Genomic DNA, 19,302 nt, shown 5'->3' with positions numbered 1-19,302 from the left:
CAATCAAGGCTTCCCTAAAAGCTCTTTTTATCTTGTTGATTTTAGAGTCCAGACAGACTCACTTAAAAAAAATATGTATATGGGGCTCCAGGGCCAGGCATTCCATTTCAACAAGAGCACATTAGCAAAGGAAAAGCTGGGTTTCAAACCTCCAAAAGTGCATTTCTATCTGGAGATTGCCTCTCTTTTCGTGTTGTCTCCCTTTTTCCAGAGGCTCCAAGAGGCAAAAGTCATTTGTTATAGAGCCTTATTCTGTTCCCGCTACTCAAAAAGTTGAAATTGCATTCCGCCCACAGGCAGCAAAAAGCACGGAGCTAGGATCCGCGAGCGCTTTTTTTTCCTTTGCAGCTTTCCCTGTCAGGATGGTCCGTCTAGCACTGATGAAATGAAGCATCTGACGTTTTACATCAATCTTTACCATATGCCCAGATGCGATAGCCATAAAATACAAAGCTTTTTTAAAAATTCCCCTCTTTTTTCCTCAGATCCCTAGCTGTAAAATCAGCATTTACAGTGTTAACATCACTGCTGCCTGGAGATCCAGGTTGCAAAGTATGGAGGAGCTGCCTGGAGGCAGCTGCTAAGCTGAAAAAAGCTAGAGTGGCTTTTTGTTGGTGGTGTGGGTTTTTTTTTTTAACCCATTTTCCCCCTCTGGTTTATCTAAAGCCGTGATCTAGCCCTGGGAACCAATTTAGCTGTTTTTCTTCCACTTGGAGGAGAGAGCAATGCAAAGTTAACTTTTTTGGTCCACCCAACACCCACCTTCAGGAATTTGAGGACCCTTTCCCCTCCTACCTGGAGGAGAGCGCAACTAGAAACTAATTTTTATTGTCTTTAGCTCATACAAGCTCATTTTAGGGGGATACATGGGCCCTTTCTCCTCCCACTTGGAGGAAATAACAAAAACCAAAGCCGTTGTCCGAGCCGCTCTTTCCCTCCCTTTAGAGTGGCCAAGAGCAGCCTGGGCTGCTTATGGTTGGACATAGCTTTTTCAAATTCCCGAGGGAGCTGTTGACTCTCACAAAAGATGGCAGTTCAGTTGCTATTTAGTACTGTAGGAAACTCCATAACCGCCCAGACACCAGGATTTTGTCATATTTCAGTGAGTCAGCATGGTTCTGTCGAGTCATTTGCTGCAAGGACCCGTAGGACTCAGAATATAGTTGTATCCACAGCTAAGCTTTATAACAGCAAATAGATATGTAGTAGAATGAGCAAGGGAAAAACACACAGGAGGCTGCCAGGCACCAGCTTCCTTATGCTGTCTCCCTCCCATGAGCGGTCGCACGCACACAGATTCCTGTTCCCCCAGCAACAAAAAATGCAGCAATACATGTTTCTGCCCAGAGAAGCCCATTAGAGACTCAGTGCCCAAGGTTTTTTGGGGACTTAGTCAGTAGGCACCCTCTGCCAAGTCTGTACCAATATTCCAGACTCCCAGAAGGAAAGCAGATGTTTGACATAAACCACATTGTTTGCACAAACAGCCTAAGCACAGAGAGCCACGCTTATCAGTTAGGGAATGGTGGGAACATTCCTGAAATCCAAGTTCCCAGACTCCAGCCAAGGGCCAACCTTGTGAGTAGGCCTTTCGAAGGAGAGCAGTCTCCGGCCTGCTGTGTTGACTCCTTTCTGGGCACCTACATTTTCAGCCCCAGTGGAACAATACTAATACTATCAGCACTGACCTAATTACCGCAAAAAGTTTAAAAACGTGAAGAGATTCTCCTCATTCTCTCCCCATTTTTTTCATGGTTGTACTATGTCTACATTACCTGAGCTATTACATGCTATCCATTTTAGCTGTTATTTACTCTTAGTTCTTAAAGTGACCACCATCAATCCTTATGTCAATGACTCTCCAGTCCTTTTGGTTTTCCGAAGCTTCTTCTTTAATAGATTCCTTAAGAAGGACTTAAGAGGGAAATAGTCCTTGCATTCTTTTTTTAATTTTTTTAATTCTTCTTTCTTCTCCCCCAAATCCCCCAGTACTTAGTTGTGTATTCTAGTTGTGGGTCCTTCCAGTTGTGGCATGTGGGATGCCACCTCAGCATGGCCTGATGCTATGTCTGCGCCCAGGATCCGAACCAGCAAAACCCCGGGCTGCTGCAGCACAGCACGCGAACTCAATCACTCAGCCACGGGGCCAGCCCCAGTCCTTGCATTCTTGCATGTTGATAACAGTGTGTCCACGTCCTTTATAGTTGAAACATGGTTTTTCTTAGTATAAATTTCTTGGCTCACATATTCTTGCCTTGTGTATTTTAAATGTTACTCCACTTTATTCTGGCATAAAGGGTTGCTATCAAAGTCTAATGATGATCTAATTTTCTTACCCTTGTAAATCACTTGCTCTTTTTTTCTAGATGCTCAAAATATTTTTTTCTTTACCTTTAAAGTCCAGTAATTTGTGAGAATATGACTCAGTGGTGGTCATTCTGGGTGCATATTCTCAGGTACATGGTATACTCTTTCAAATACCTTTTCTATCCCTCCTACCCACTACTCCCCGAGACACCAACTACATGTATATTAAGCAGCTTGAACTTATCCCACAGCTGATACTCTATTCACTTTTCAGCCTTTTTTCTTTCCACATTTCAGTTTAGATAGTTTCTATTACTATGTCTTCAGGTTCACTAATATTTTCTTCTGCAATGTCTAATCTGCTATTAATCCCATCTGTGCATTTTTCATTTCAGGTATTATGGTTTTCATCTCTAGAAGTTCTATTTGGGCCTTTTTTTATCTTCCATGTCTCTACTTAATATGCTTAACCAAAGGCTTGGACATTTGGAACAGAGTTATAATGGCTATTTTCATGTTCTTCACTATTGATTCATAATCTGTGTCACTTCCAGGTCAATTTGAATGGATTTATTTTTCTCCAAATTATGTGTCATGTTTTCCTGGTTCATTGCATGCCTGGTTATTTTTTCCTGGATGATAGACATTGTAAACTTCACCTTGCTTGGGGCTGGATATTTTTGTATTCTGATAAATATTGTTAAGCTTTATTCTGGGACACAGTTGATTCATCTGGGAACAGTTTGATTCTTTCAGGTCTTGTCTTCAAGCTTTATTAGGCAGGGCCAGAGCAGCATTTAGTCTAGGGCTAATTTTGCCCCCACCACTGGCCTTCTAAATACTCTACTTGACTCCCTGTAAATTATAAGGTTTTCCTCTCTATTTGGTGAGATCAGGAACTATTCCCAGCCCTATGTGAACGCCAAGGATTATTCCCTCCAATTCTTTCTGGTGGTTCTTTTACCGGCCTTGGGTAGTTTCCTCACATGCATGAGCTGCGGAGTAGTCAATCAAAGACTCAAGCAGGGCACTTCACAGATCTCTGGAGCTCCTTCCATCTCTGTACAGCTCTCTCCTCTCCAGTGCCCTGCCCTGTGAACTCTAGCTGCCTTGGTCTCCTTGGACTCCCAGGTCCATCTCCTTAACTCAGGGAGAGAACTGGACTTTGCCTGGATTCCTCCTCTCAGCGCTATGATTGGAAACTCCATCCGAGCTGAGGCATTTGTAGGGCTCACTTCCTCTGTTTCCCCTTTCTCGAGGATCACTGTTGTTCATTGCCTGATGTCCAAGGTCTTGAAGACCATTGTTTCATATATCTCATCATTATTTTAGTTGTTTCACGTGGGAGGGTAAATCTGGTCCCTGCTACTTCATCTTGACCAGAAACAGAAGGAAGTCTGGTGTGCTCTCTCAGTATGTAGTTTTAAGCTTTTTATTATTCCAGGAAGTTTTCTGGAATTATAGTTTTTAGTATTTGTTTTGTTCCCTTGGTCTGGTTTTCTTTTTCAGGGACTCCTATGGCATATGAACTGGATCTTCTTTTCTAACTTTGGTATTTGTCATTTGTTCTCAAATCTTTTTATTTCTTTTTTTTTTAAGAAATATGTTCCTCTTTTTCACCTTCTGTTTCTCTTAAGCCATCATGTGTTATGTTTATTTGCTTTGTTTCCTTGTAGTTTAATCTTCTATTTTGAAATGATTTTTTTCTTTCATTTCCAACTATTTCCTGAGATCTATCAAGTCATTTCTGAATTTTTCTAGTTCTTATTTATGTTATTCTTTCATTGTCTTGCATCATTTTCTTAATGTCTTTTAGCTTATTCGAAGTAGCTAGCTATAGCTTTGATCTGTTCTGTGAGCATGTATTTCTGGCATGTTTTCATTGTCTCTAAGGATGATATTCTACTCCTTATTCTTTTATTCTTATAGCAACATTGCATGGGACTTGCCCTCTGTACATTTTTATTGCTCTTCTTTATATGAAATCAGTCGTCCCTAACTTTTGGAAGGAGGTGGGGTTCAGGATATCTTCTCAAATGTCAGAGCTCCCTCTTCTGTTGTTTTTGCATAGTGCTAAAAATTATGGCAACTTGCTTCTGAGATTTTTTTGCCTCTATTCCCCCACTTTTATCTGAATATTCTCTTTCTTTACTGAGATAAACTGAATAAAAGAAATAAAAGAAATAAAAATAGGCTCCCTAAAAGAAATCCATGTTCTAGTCCCTGAAACCTGTGAATGTTACCATATGGCAATAAAAGGACTTTGCAGGTGTGATTAAGGATTTTGAGATGAGATGATTATCCTGAATTATCCAGGTGGGCCCTAACTGCAATGATAAGTGTCTTTATATGAGGGAAACAAAGGGAGATCACACAAATAGAGGAAAAGAAGGCAGTGTGACTATGGAGGCAGGGATTGGAGCGATGTGGCCACAAGCCAAGAAGTGCCAGCAGCCAATAGAAGCTGGAAAAGGCAGGGAATGGATTCTCCCTTAAAGCTTCCAGAGAGAGCATGGCCCTGCCACCTCCTTGATCTTGGCCCAGTGATTCTGATGTTGGACTTCTGGCCTCCAGAACTGTGAGAGAATAAATATCTGTCATTTTAAGCCACCAAGTTTATGGGAATTTGTTACAGCAGCAATAGGAAACTAATACAGAGTTTGGTACTGGAAGTGGGGTGTTGCTGTAACCAATATCTAAAATTGAGGAAGTGGCTTTGGAATAAGGTAATTGGATAACAGGTAGAGACTGGAAGAGTGTTGAGAATAATGACAGAAAAAGCCTAGATTGCCTAAAACAGCCTGTTGGTAGACACATAGATGCTGAAGGTCCTGCTGGTGAGGGCTCAGAAGAAGTTAGGAACATAGTAGAAAAACCCTATTTTGTCTTAGAGAATACGTATATCATCATAAACAGAAGGTTGGTATAAATATGAACATTAAAGGTGATGCTTATGAGGGCTCAGAAGGAAATGTGGAACACGTTATTAGAAACTGGAGAAAAAGCAATTCTTGTTATATCTTGACAGGAAACTCATCTTATTATGTCCTACAGTTATGTGGAAAGTAGAATTTATAAACAATGAACTGGATATTTAGCTGAGGAGATTACAAAACAAAATGTTGAAAGTGAAACCTGGTTTTCTACTTGCTGCTTATAGTGAAATGTGAGAGGAAAGAGATAAACTGAAGGAAGAACTTCTAAGGAAAAATGAACCAGGACTTGATTTGGGAAATTCTCAGGCTGTCCAGATTGCAAAAAGTGCTAAAATTAGGAGATTCACTGTTAGGTAAGTGTGCTCTGGAAAGAAGACCAAGGGTGTGGCCAGATAATCTTTCGCAAGTACTGAAGAGATTAGGCATGTGATTCATGGATCCCCTCAACCTTCACAGCAGAAACCAGGAATAGGGGCCAGCCCCGTGGCCCAGTGGTTAAGTTCGCGCACTCTGCTGTGGCGGCCCAGGGTTCAGATCCTGGGCGTGGACATGGCACTGCTAGTCAGGCCACGTTGAGGCAGTGTCCCATATGCCACAACTAGAAGGACCTGCAACTAAGATATACAACTATGTACCGAGGGGATTGGGGAAAATAAAGCAGGAAAAAAAAAAAAAAAAGATTGGCCACAGTTGTTAGCTCAGGTGCCAATCTTTAAAGAAAAAAAAAGAAACCAGGAATAGAGATCAGATTAATGAGGCAATATCTGTGGAGGATCCTCTTTTCTAATGATGTGAATTCCCGTGACATACACAGGAGGCCTGCAAGGTTTCTGAGAATGCTATACCAGCACAAATACTGACAGGATGGACAGAAATGGTGAAATGAAGGAAGGCTATCAGATTCCTATAATTCTGTAGGCAGGAAACTGGGTTATAAAATTACTTGGCTTCAAACATTTGTTACCCTTCAAGAAAAAACAAGAATGACTCTAAGAGCAGAGTTTTGGGCCCACAGGGTGGATCCTCAAGCTACAAGGGATTATTATTCCCAGGTCGTGAAGCCTAATGGAATTTGCCCTGCTGGATTTCAAAATGGCTCAGTAACAATGACTTCTTTTTCTCTTCCATTTTCTCTTTTGGAATGGGAATGTATATAAATGTTATCCTATGCCTGTCCCTCCATTGTATTTTGGAACAGATAACTTGTTTTCTTGTTTCAAAAATCCACAGATAGAGAGGAGTCTTGCCCCAGGATGGCATACTCAGAGTCTCACTCATACCTGATTTACATGATGAGATTTGGGACTTCTGAGCTGATGATACTTAGATGAAATTTTGCACTTGAGTGGCTGCTGTAATGTGTTGACACTTTTGAGGGTGTTAGGATAGGGTGGATGTATTTTGTGTGTTGGAGGGATGTCATTGTTTGGGGACCAGAGGGTGGATTGTGGTAGGTTGTATAAAGTCTTCCCAAAAGATGCCCATGTGTTAACTCCTGGAACCTGTCAATGTTATCGTATTTGGCAAAAAAAGAACTTTGTAAATGTGATTAAGTTAAGGATCTTGAGACAGGGAAATTATCTTAGATTTTCCAGATGGGCCATAAATGCAATTACTGGTGTTTTTATCAGAAAGAGGCAGAGAGAGATGACATGACAGAAGAGAAGACAATGTCACCACAGAGGCAGAGATCGAAATGATGCAGCCACAAGCCTAGGAATGCCGGCAGCCTCTGGATGGAGTAGAGCCCTACTGATACCTTCATTTTGACCCAATGATACTGATTTCAAACTTCTTGCCTCCATAACTGTGGAAGACTAAATTTCTATTGTTTTAAATCCCTGTCCTAGAAGAGAGCCCTAGTGGATTAGTGTATAGTAAAAGAATAACTCAGCAGGTTGTCCAAACCTTACACATTCCAAAGAAAGGTTTGGCCCTTGCCCAGCTCATGGGAGACAACTTCTAAGCCCTTGGATTATCCTGCCTGTCAAGAATATCTTTGTTTACCTGAGTCCATGAGCCAAGCCAGATAGTTTATGCTAAAACTGTGATTTATGGTAGGGGCCTTGGGCCATCAGCTTGAACTTCAGAGGGACTGGGTAATTAAGATCAGCCATGCCTATATGACTGACCCCAAGTAAAAACTCTGGACACGAAGGCTCTGGTGAGCTTCCCTGGTTGGCAATACTTCATGCATGTTACCCCACATTGTGAGAATTAAGCACTGGCCAGATGATTCCATTGGGAAAAAAGAACTGGAAACTTGCTCCTAGTCTCTCCCGGACTCTGCTCTATACGCTCTTTTCTATTGCTGATTTAAATCCCTATTCTTTTGTTGTGATAAACTGTAACCATGAGTATAACAGCTTTGCTAAGTTCTGTGAGTTCTTCTAATGAATCATGGAATCTGAGGGTAGTCTTGGGGACCCCAAAGTATAGTCAGTCTTAAGAGTTCATAGGAATTAGGCTGCTCCAGCCCCTTCAGATCTTACAGCAGACCCCTTACGCTCATTTGTTACTGGATGGAGCAAAATGCCTCTCAGTTTTAGCTGCTGAATTCAAGTTGGCTTGCCATCCCTGTTGACTGTTCTGGCATCCTCCTGTTCTCAGGTTGGTCGAATACCCCTTACCTCCCGCTGCTTCTTCCTACACAGATAACTATACCATGCAGTTATTGAGGCTATTGGTGACTCGTCCTCACTCACATGTATTTTGAGATTCATGGATATTTCAGCTATCTATGGCTGTGTAAATTAACCACATCAAAACCTAGTGGCTTAAAATAGTACCCATTTCATTGCTCACGATTCTATGGGTCAGGAACTTGGGCAGGGCTCAGTGGGGATGGTTTGTTTCTTCTCCATATGATACCTGAAGCAGTTGGAATGGGATTGGAGGATCCAAGATGATTCCATCACATGACTGGGACCGGGTGCTAGTTGTCAGCTGGGACCTCATTTCCCATTCACATAGCCTGTTTTTTAAATGTCTCATCCTCCAGGACCTCTGTCTTCAGAAGCACAGCATGGACTTTTTCACAGGGTGTCCAGGTTCCCCTCTCACTAAAGCAGAAGTTCAAGGCCTCTTAAGGCCTGGGTTCATAAGTCCAAGAATGCCATTTCTACCACATTTTATTGGTGAACTGGAACATAATGCCAGCCCAGACACAAAGAGTGAAATGAAAAAATGCACTCCACATCTTGATGGGAGGAGTGGCAAGCACATACAAGGACAGAAATATTTTTGGCAGCCATATTTGCAGAAAATCTACTATATTGGGGATTCTGTGTCCTCTAGTTTCACTGTGAATGTTGTCCATGGGTTTGGATTTTGCTATCTGGTTATTCTGTTTGTATGTTGGCATGAAGAGAGATTAAAAAACTGCTCTGCTGCTACCACGTTCCCAGCATCTCTTCTGATTTTTAAAAAATTATCTCAGAGGGCCGGCCCCGTGGCTGACTGGTTAAGTTTGCACACTCTGCTTCGGTGGCCCAGGGTTTCGCCAGTTCAAATCCTGGGTGCAGACATGGCGCCGCTCATCAAGCCACGCTGAGGCGGCATCCCACATGCCACAACTAGAGGGACCCACAACTAAAAAATACACAACTATGTACTGGGGGGCTTTGGGAGAAAAAGGAAAAAAATAAAATCTTTAGAAGAAAAGATTATCTCAGAAATGTTGAGTGAGGATAGAATGAAGAAGTAAAAACATTCTAAATGGTTCATTCTTCTGAGAAGTTAAGAGTAAATGCAAATAACACATCTGTGTGTGTGTGTGTTTAATTGACCAATAGAGAAAATTGAATCATGTTTAAAAGTAATGGAAGGATAATCACCGGCAGAATTGATAAGTGGCATCCGACTTCCAAATTAGTAAGAGAGGGAGGAGACTGAACAGAAACTTGACAGAGACAGCAAACGTAAGGAAATTGAAAAGGAGTAAATAACAACAAAATGGAAAACGGAATACAGTCTGATGGAAGAAACAAAATCAGGCATATCACTAATAAATGGAATTGATTGGGTTCTCCTATAAAAGATTGTGACAGAGGGTTAAAAAACAAAAGTTATGTGTTGTTTACTAAAAGCGCATTTGAAATAAAGAGGCAAAACTAAACGCTGTGTAAGGATACATCAGGTAAATGCAAGCAGAATGAAAGCAGGTCTGATGATATAATTATCAAGCTAAAATCCAAGGCCAAAAGCATTCAACAGATAAAAAAGAGACATCATGTAATAATAAAGCATATATAAGATGAAGACATAATATGCATACATCTTTACACAAATAACACCAGCAAACATTCATAGAAATGTAATAAAACCTTAAAAGTATAATTCACAGGGGCTGGCCCCGTGGCCGAGTGGTTAAGTTCGCGCGCTCCGCTGCAGGCGGCCCAGGGTTTCGTTGGTTCGAATCCTGGGCGCTGACATGGCACTGCTCATCAAACCACGCTGAGGCAGCGTCCCACATGCCACAACTAGAAGGACCCACAACGAAGAATATACAACTATGTACCGGGGGGCTTTGGGGAGAAAAGGGAAAAAAAAAATAAAATCTTAAAAAAAAAATAAAAAAAAAATGTATAATTCACAGTGGGAGATTATATCTCTTTCAGGAAATGTATCAAATTAACAAAAATAATTAAAGGTAAAAAAAGATACGAAAATTATCAATAAGTTACATTTAACAGACATAAAAAGAACACTGTATCTTACAAGTAGACTACATCATCTCTACTCCTATGTCCTTGCATCATTAAGAAACATTCAACTGTCTAACTTAGTCTCAGAGAAATGATTGATACATTTTTAAAATAGGGCTTTGGGGCCGGCCCCGTGGCCGAGTGGTTAAGTTCACGCGCTCCACTGCAGCAGCCCAGGGTTTCACTGGTTTGGATCCTGGGTGCAGACATGGCACTGCTCATCAAGCCATGCTGAGGCGGCGTCCCACATGCCGCAACTAGAAGGACCCACCACTAAAAATACACAACTATGTACCCAGGGGCTTTGGGGAGAAAAAGGAAAAATAAAATCTTTTAAAAAAAAAAGATCCAATAAAAATAGAAATAAATTAAAATATTACCAAAATATCTTAACCAGTTGGAAATTGAGACACTTTCCTAAATAAATCAGGACTAAAGGGGTCTATGTTATATAAACACTACCGGTCTTTAGAGAAAGATGGAAATTTCTCAACTTATTTTGTAAAAGGATAATAACCTTAAAACCATAACTGAAATATATATCTCAAAAAAGAAGATAACTAGAAACAATCTTTCATGAATATGGATGAAAATTTCTAAATAAAATATCAGCATATCAAATCCAGATGTGTCTCAAGAAAAAAATACACCATAAGCATTAAGATGGTTCCAGGAGTGCTAGCAGGGTTTAATATTTATAAGTCGATCAACATAATTCATTACACCAATACTTTAGGGAAGCTACACAATGCCATTAATTAATATTTTTAAAGTATATGGTACAATTCAGTAGTTGGTATATTAATTACAAAAACTCAAAATAGCAGTAGAAGGAAACTGCTTAAAATTGACAAAATCATTTTCTAAAAATTGCCAGAAAACTTTATACTAAACGATAAAATGTTTAAAATAATTTCCATTAAAATTGGCGACAAAATAGGGATGCTCTCTACCACATTTATTACTCAACATTATTTTGAAGGCTCTATCTCAGTGTTGCCCAATACGACTTTCTGCAATAATGGAAATGTTTTACATTTAGCACTGTCCAATACCGCAGCCACTAGACATATGTGGCTACTGAGCACTTGAGATGTAGCTAGGCGACTGAGAAACTGAATTTTAAATTTGACTTAGTTTAAAGAAATTTAAATTTAAATAGCCACATAAGCTTAATGGCTACCGTGTTAGACAGCTAATACAACGGAAAAAGAAGAAACAATCACAGAAAATATCAGATAAAAGAGAGAATATTATCTATGTCTGATTTGATTGTACAACTAGAAAACCTAAGAGACTATGCTAAGAAGCTACCAGAATTGGTAGGTAGTTTTGATAAAGAGCTGGATACAAGATAAAATTATAAAAATAGGTACTTTCTTCCTATACCGGCAGTAAGCAGATGGGATTAGCAAAAATAAGTCTTAACAACAACAAAAAACATCATAAATATCTAAGAATAAATTTAACGAAAAAAAATGATGGGGATACTGTGCCCCATATATAAGGAGAAGACTATAAAATATTATTTCAGTATTTAATACAAGACAATCAAACAGACACACACCAAATCCCCAGGGACAAAGGCTTATTATAACAAAAAGCACAAACTCTCCCCAAACTATTCTATTAACATGACACAATTCCAATCAGAATCACGATAGTTTTGTTTCATTGGGGGTTTCTTGGCAGGGGTAGTAGCATTCATTTTGAAACTTGATAAAATGATTTTAAACTTCAAAGAGTTCCTAGAAAAATAAATTTACAAGAACAAAAATCCTTTGAAATCAGATTACTGAGATGCAATAGAGTTCAGATCAAGCGAAAGGTATTTGTGACCTTCCATGAGAGGAGTGGTATTTAATCCAGTGGATACCCGGCAGTGTGTTCCACAAACAGTGAAGGTTAAGAAATTCGCTTACTCTTTTGGCTTCTGGAAAATGGCTTACTGCAAAAACCCCCCTTCCGTTCATGACGTAGATAGGACTCACAGACGCCCTCCTTGTTTGCCTGTGACACAGACCCTCCAAGTTCCCACTCTTTGCCTCATAAACTCTGATTAATCAGGACAAAATTCTTGTTGGCCAAACTTTAGTCAGGCTTCTCTCTTTCCTACAGGCTCCTGGACTCTGCTTGCCCCCAAGCCTGAGCAAGCACAAAAAAATGTGGACCGTGCCTCCCTTCTCAGCTTGTCCTGGGAATTGGCTGACCGCAGTGGACACTTTCTTGTCAGACCCCACTGGTCATTCCCCTACTTGTGCAGCCTCTTCTCCACAGAGTCTCCTTATCTCCACTCGCCTGCTCCTTGCCCTGTTTATAAAAGCAAAAGTCTTTTTCTGTGTGGTTGAGATGCGTGCAGATTTCTGAAATGGGAGCTTTCTCCCTATTGCAATGTCTTTCTTTCTAATCAGTCTCTCCCTGTCTACGTCCGGATTTGTTTTTATTTGACATAGCAAAAACAAAGCTTGACCCTGACCTCATACCATACACCAGATCAAACTCAACTAGATTAAAGGTTGACATAGAAAAAATTAAAACAATAAAAATGAAATAAATGTTAAGACTATCTTTTTAGGACTACCTGGAATGGGGAAGGGAGACTATGCAAGACAGGAAATACAAAAGCCAGAAAAGAAAGCTTAGGCATTTCTTTTTTACTTTTCTTTCTTTCTTTCTTTCTTTTTTTTTTTGAGGAAGATTAGCCCTGAGCTAACATCTGCTGCCAACCCTCCTCTTTTTCTGAGGAAGACTGGCCCTGAGCTAACATCCGTGCCTATCTTCCTCCACTTTATATGTGGGACGCCTACCACAGCATGGTGTGCCAAGCGGTGCCATGTCCGAACCCGGGATCCGAACCAGCGAACCCCGGGCCGCAGAGAAGCACATGTGAATTTGACCGCTGTGCCACCGGGCCAGCCCCTGCTTAGGCATTTCTGATGAGGGAATACATTTTTCTAATTACAGCTCAAAGGACACCGATAAAATGCAAAGAACAAGAAAAGTTGGGGGGAAAATACTGCAATGCAACTAACAAAAGGGTTAATATCCCTAATGTACAAAGAGCTTCTACAAATTGATAAGAGAAAGACAAATCACTCCAAAGAAAATTGGACAAACGATGCGAAGATTTGCAGAAGAGAAAATCTAAACGGTCAACCAGCAGAAAAAGATTCTCAGTTGCACAAGGAGTCAGGAAAATGCAAATTAAAGCAATTAAATACTACTGGCCCTCAGATTGGCACAAATTAAAGACAACATCAACCAACATCCAGCACTAGAGGCTTGTTTGTCTTAAGGAACTCATATTTTGCTGGTGGGAGTAGGAAATGTTACAACCATTTGGGGGAAGTGATTTGACTATATCTATTTAACAACAAAATATCCTTACCTGCATTTGATAATAAAATTTCAAAATATGGGAAGCAAAAATCAACTGGTGCCATGAAAACCTGATTTATTAACAATACAGTGGGAGACTCTCTTCTCTCAGTAACTTATTGGGCAAACAGAAGAACATCATCAGGGAGAATATATACATTGTAAACAGCCCAACTAACAAGTTTGAACCAATAAACACACATGCTAAACCCAACAACTGGAAAATACACAGTCTTTTCAATCAAGAAATGAAGCATTTTTTAAAACTGCATCTGCACTTGAGCCGTTAGGCAAGTGTCAACAAATTTCAAAGACTCAGCATCATTCAGACAACGTTCTCAGACCCCAATGCACTTAGGTTAGAAATCAGTAACATCAGGGGCCAGCCCGGTGGCGCAGTGGTTAAGTTCGCACGTTCCGCTTCTTGGTTGCTTGGGGTTTGCCGGTTTGGATCCCGGCTGTGGACATGGCACTGCTTGGCACACCATGCTGTGGTAGGCGTCCCACATATAAAATAGAGGAAGACGGGCACGATGTTAGCTCAGGGCCAGTCTTCCTCAGCAAAAAGAGGAGGACTGGCAGTAGTTAGCTCAGGGCTAATCTTCCTCAAAAAAAAAAAAAATCACTAACATCAGATTAATTTTGTGTTTGGGGGAATGATAAATGGTATCAGGAACTGTAAAATTTTCTATACTCCCTCTAAATTCCTTCTTTGAGTCATTAATTCTGAGAACAGGATGAGAGAGACTGAGACGGGCCAAAGCGCAGACAGCTCCTTTGGGCAGCATTTCAACACCTGCGGGCCCAAGCTGCCCAAGCGTGCAGGTGGCGCTCGCCGCTTTTGTTTCCTCCCCCTATAAAACTCCCGGTGCTCCAGACACTGCCCTGGGCTGTTCTCCCCGACGCAGCAGCCCGGATAACGTACCTATCCCCTTGCCCTTTGAGTCTCAGAATTTTTGCAAGCTCGACAATGGACTTCTAAATAATTCTGAGTCAAAAGGGGAAAAAAGTTACAAATTAGCACTTGAAACTGACCACTAGTGAAAAGAAAACAAATCACAACTTGGATCTTTAGAAGAGAACTTTAGTCTTCATGCTTCTATAAGGAAACCAGGAAGGGTGATTACTCGATTTTTAAAAAATTGGATGCAATGCCCCACCACTGATGTCACAGACCCCCCAATTACTCCGTCCACAGATACTTGGTCCCTGGCGCGAAATCACCCCAGCTCCCCGCGCCCAGAAAGGTTAAACTCTCGCTGCGGGCGACTTCCGCTTCCTGGCCTAAATCTGACACGTACTATTCCCCCCGTGGCAACTACCCAGGGTCGGTGACAGCCGAGGAGCCGGGCGATGCCCTCAGCCGACGGGGGGACAGAGGCGCCGGCAGGTGGGCACGCAGCGGCGCCCCAGGCTCCGCCGACGCGAGCCGCCCGCCGCGACCCGGGGACGTCGGGCATCCCCGGGAAGTGGAGCCGGGGCGGGGGCCCGGGCGGGGGCTGGCCAATTTCTGGGCCCGCTGCTTGGAGGAGCCCTTCTAGCTAAGATGCGACGGAGGGGGGATCGTGCGACCAGTGCCGAGCCCCGGCTCCCTGGGGACACGGCCTGAGGGCGGGGCCCCCCAGCGCCGAGCTGGGGAAGCGCCCAGCCCGCGCCTGGGCTGTAGCGGGGAGAGGCGGCGGAGGCGGCAGAAGTTCGGGTGCCACAGTCTGGCCCGATCGGCTACTGGGAAGTCCCACAGGGGAACATCGGCCAGGGAATCGCCAGCTCTGCGGCAGAAATGACCACCTTTCCAAGATGGCGACTCCCGTAGAGACACTCCCAAGGGGACAGCCATGTTAGTTGCTTGACTAAGTCACTAAAGAAAATTTGAAAGCCCGCCTCTCCTCCGACACACACACACACGCTCGCACTAACACACCGTAAGTGCACCCTGTGTAATTGTGGGCGGACGGTCGCTTCCACGCTGACACCGGGCATGTGCAGGATGAAGTCCAGAAACGGAGGAGTCCCTCAGAGGCAGTTTCCAGACTTAGGGCTCCAGGACTGAATTTAACAAAGGCGGCGATTTAGGACCAGTGAAGCATTGACATAGTTATGAGGGTGTTAGGATATGGATTTCGTACTCAATGAGGGTACTCTGTAGGGTGAGTGATGGGGTTTCTCTGGGGTCACTTAGGAGGATGTGCGTAGGGTGAGCGCCAAGGCTTTGTGGCTGAGTGATGGGGTGGATGGGGAAAGTGCTAGGAAGATAGGGAGACGAGTGAGTATGGGAGGTCTGTAGGGTAAGTAGTGCAGAGCCTGTGAGGTGAGGGATGGGGGAACTGTGGGGTGAGCATTGCGGGGATCTTATGGGGTCAGTGATGAGAATCCTCGGAGGTCACTAATGGGGTGTTTGGGGTAAGTGATTGGATCTGTGGCCCAAGTGATGGGGGTCTGTAAGATGAATGATGGGGGTTCTGTGGGGTGAGTCACAGGAGCTTAGTGGGGTAAGTGTTGGGGGTCTGTAAGATGAACGATGGAGGTTCGGCAGGGTGAGTGATGAGGCTCTTTGGGGACAGTAAGGGGAGTCTGTGGAGTGAATGGTGGAGAGGCTGCTGGGTGAGTACTGGAGAGTCGATGAGTGAGTGAGGGATGACCACCGTGGGCGCGAGTGTTGCAGAGTCTATGAGGTGCATGATGGGATTGATTGGATGGATGGGCAAGGTGTCTGTAGTGTGAGTGATGGGTTCTTTGGAGTGAGTGATGCATTTGTTAGGACTAGTGATGGAAGGGCCTTTGGAATCAAATAAGCTGCTTCCTGGTGCCAGTGATAGGCAATCTTTAGCTCTGAGACGGAGTTGTTTCAAAAACCTCCTTTTGACTCCGTTGGTCCTCTCGTATCTTTGTTTTCTGTGTCGTTAATTTCTGCCCTTGATTTCATTTTACTTCTTTTCCTTAGGGTTTTTCTTTTATGCTTCTTTTTTTCTTGAGGAAGATTGGCCCTTGGCTAATATCTGTGCCAATCTTCCTCTCTTTTATGTGGGATGCTGCCACAGCATGGCTTGACAAGCAGTGCTAGGTCCTCACCCGGGGTCTGAAGCTCCAAACTCAGGCACTGAAGTGGAGTGCTTGAACTTAACCACTAGGCAACCAGCCTGGGCCCCTTTTATTCTTATTTTTTAATTCCTAAATTGAATGCTTATCTCATTTAATATTCAATCATTTTCTTCTATAATATAAGCATTAAGTTTGTGAATTTTTCTCTAAGAACACTTTAGTTGCATGTCACAAGTTTTGATATTTGGTGTTTTCACTAGAGTTTACTTCTAATGTTTTCTAATTTCTCTTGTGGTTTATCTCTGATCCTTTAGTTGTTTAGATGTGAGATTTCAGTTTCCCAAAAAGTTGAAATTTTTGTTACTGATTTCTAAATTACAGTCAGAGCCTGTGATCTGAGTGATTATTAGGCGCAGGAATGGATGCTCCTTAAAGTGGATGGTATGTATTCAACTTTAAGTTAAATTATTTTCCAAAACTTTTGTAAAATTGGAACTCCCACCAGCAACATATAAAAACACTCATTCCAAGATCCTCTCCCACACTGAATGTTGCTGCTTTTTAAATTTTCCCCATTCTGAGGGCCAAACACAACAGTATCTAGTTTACTTTGATGTACATTTTCCTGACAACTAGTGGTTGAACATCTTCTCATATTTATTGGCCACTGAAATGTATTTTCTAGAATTTTCATATCCTTTGCTCTTTTTTTCCTCTAGCTGGTTTGTCTTTCTCACTAATTTGTGAATATTAACCTTCTGTCATTTATTGTACTTTTTTCCTTTATCTCTCTTTATATCTTGATTTTTGAAAGGTGTCTTCACATGTAATTAAGAAAAAAAATCATCTGATTAGATATATCTGTCTTTTTCCTTTACAGGTTCTGCGTATCTTGTCTTGCCTAGTGAGTTCTCTCTGCTTTGTGCTTAAACAAATATATGCCTTAAATTTAATATTTTTATTGTTTGAATTTTTAAAGTTAAATTTTAATTCAACTGAAATTTATTTGGGTGTGTGGTGTGAGATGAGACCAAAATTTGTATTTTCCATTTGGATAGAAAAATTGCCAGCACCAATCATTAAATGAATACCTTTTACTACCTCAGTTAAATGCCATTTTTGTCACATAAATTCCCAAATGTATACTGTTCCATTTCTGAATTCTACTTTTTCTTGTGATGTATGTATCTACTCCCTTTCAAAAAAATTGCATTGACTTTAGAAATACTTTTAATATCAAGTAGTGCTAGCCCCTTGTTCTTTTTTTTTTTTTGGTTGTTTTCTTTAATATTCTTTAGCATTTATTTTTCTATATGAATGTTAAAACTATTTTATTTCATGTTAAAAGTCACCATTAAAACTATAATATTTTTATGGTTTTCTTCTTATAGATCCAGCACCTTTTCTAAAAAAGCTCATGCTTAGGAGCTGACCCAGTGGCGCAGCGGTTAAGTTCACACATTCCGATTCAGCAGCCTGGGGTTCGCCAGTTCGGATCCCAGGTGCGGACATGGCACCGCTTGTCAAGCCATGCTGTGGCAGGCGTCCACATATAAAGTAGAGGAAGATGGGCACAGATGTTAGCTCAGGGCCAGTCTTCCTCGGCAAAAAGAGGAGGATTGGCAGCAGATGTTAGCTCAGGGCTAATCTTCCTCAAAAAAAAAAAACTTCATGCTTAGATATTTTGCATTTGTTTTTGTCATCGTGGTGAATAGCATATATTTTCTATTTCCATAGAATAAAACTATCAATTTTTGTAATTTTTTTCTTTTTCATATTTTATTTCCTATCCAATCCAATTATCAAATTCTCATGTGAATTCTAGTTGCTTGTTATAGTCTCTTAGTTTTCCTAGATCTAATATCATATCACATCCAGTTAGCAGTGATACTCTCTCTGCCTTTCAAATACTTATTCTGATTACCTCATCTTCTCCCATTGCATTAGCTAGAGCTTTCGGAACAATGTTGACTGATATTTGATAGAGGGTATCCCTATCTTGTTGACAGCTTGAAAGTGAAAAGTGATCATTCATTCATTCAACAAACATTTATTGAGTACCATCCTCTTGCCAAATATTGGGTTTGAAATCCTGCACAGCCATTTACCAGCTACATGATCTTTTTTTTCTAACAACTTTATTGATATAATTTGCCTACCATAAACTTCACCCATTTAAAGCTTACAATTCAGTGGGTTTTGGTATATTCATAGAGTTGTTCAATCACTACCACAATCTAATTTTAGAATATTTCATCACCCCAGAATGAAATGTGGTGCTCATTCCTCATTCCCACCACATACCCCCAGCTGCAGGCAACCACTCATTTTCTTTCTGTCTCTATAGATTTGCCTATCCTAGACTTGTCATATAAATGGAATCATACAATATGCGGTCTTTTGTGACTGGCTTCTTTCACTTAGCGTAATGTTTTCAAGATTCATCCACACTATACCACGTATCAGCATTTCATTCTGTTTTATTACTGAATAATACTCCCTTGTATGGATATATCACATTTTGTTTATCCATTCATCAGTTGATGGACATTTGGGCTGTTTCCACTTTTGGGCTGTGGTGAATAATGCTGCTGTGAACATTTGTATACGTTTTGTGTGGACATATGTTTTCATTTCTCTTGGGAGTGGAATTGCTGGATCATATGCTACCTCTGTGTTTAGCATTTTGAAGAACTGCCAAACTGTTTTTCAAAGTGGCTGCACCATTTTGCATCCCACCAGCAGTGTAAGAAAGTTGCAATTTGTCACATCCTCACCAACACTTGTTATTGTCTTTTTGATGCTAGCCATCCTACTTCGTGCGAAGTGGTATCTCATTGTAGCTTTGATTTCTGTTTCCCTAATGACTGCTGATGTTGAGCATCTTTTCATGCGCCATGGACTGAATGTTTACGGCCCCTCAAAATTCTTACATT

The 19,302-nt window shown here is 41.4% G+C and overlaps 1 protein-coding gene across 3 annotated transcripts in view; it reads left to right on the top strand.

Moving 5' to 3' along the window:
• Positions 1 to 14,555: 14,555 nt before the first annotated feature.
• Positions 14,556 to 19,302, top strand: part of ZNF41 (zinc finger protein 41) — a 55,457-nt gene continuing 50,710 nt past the window's right edge. Inside the window, exon 1 of one of the 3 annotated variants that reach the window (XM_070606455.1) lies at positions 14,556 to 14,717. The gene's annotated coding sequence lies outside the window, so the exon portion shown is untranslated. Of the gene's footprint in view, positions 14,718 to 14,738; positions 15,250 to 19,302 lie in introns of those variants that run through there. The other 2 variants (XM_070606457.1, XM_070606456.1) reach the window with 2 other exon arrangements.

This window comes from Equus przewalskii, chromosome X (genome assembly GCF_037783145.1).
Source record: "Equus przewalskii isolate Varuska chromosome X, EquPr2, whole genome shotgun sequence".
In the NCBI taxonomy this organism is placed as follows: Eukaryota; Metazoa; Chordata; class Mammalia; order Perissodactyla; family Equidae; genus Equus; species Equus przewalskii.
Note: the sequence above shows the minus strand (reverse complement) of the source record. Positions and strands in the feature narration are given on the sequence as shown.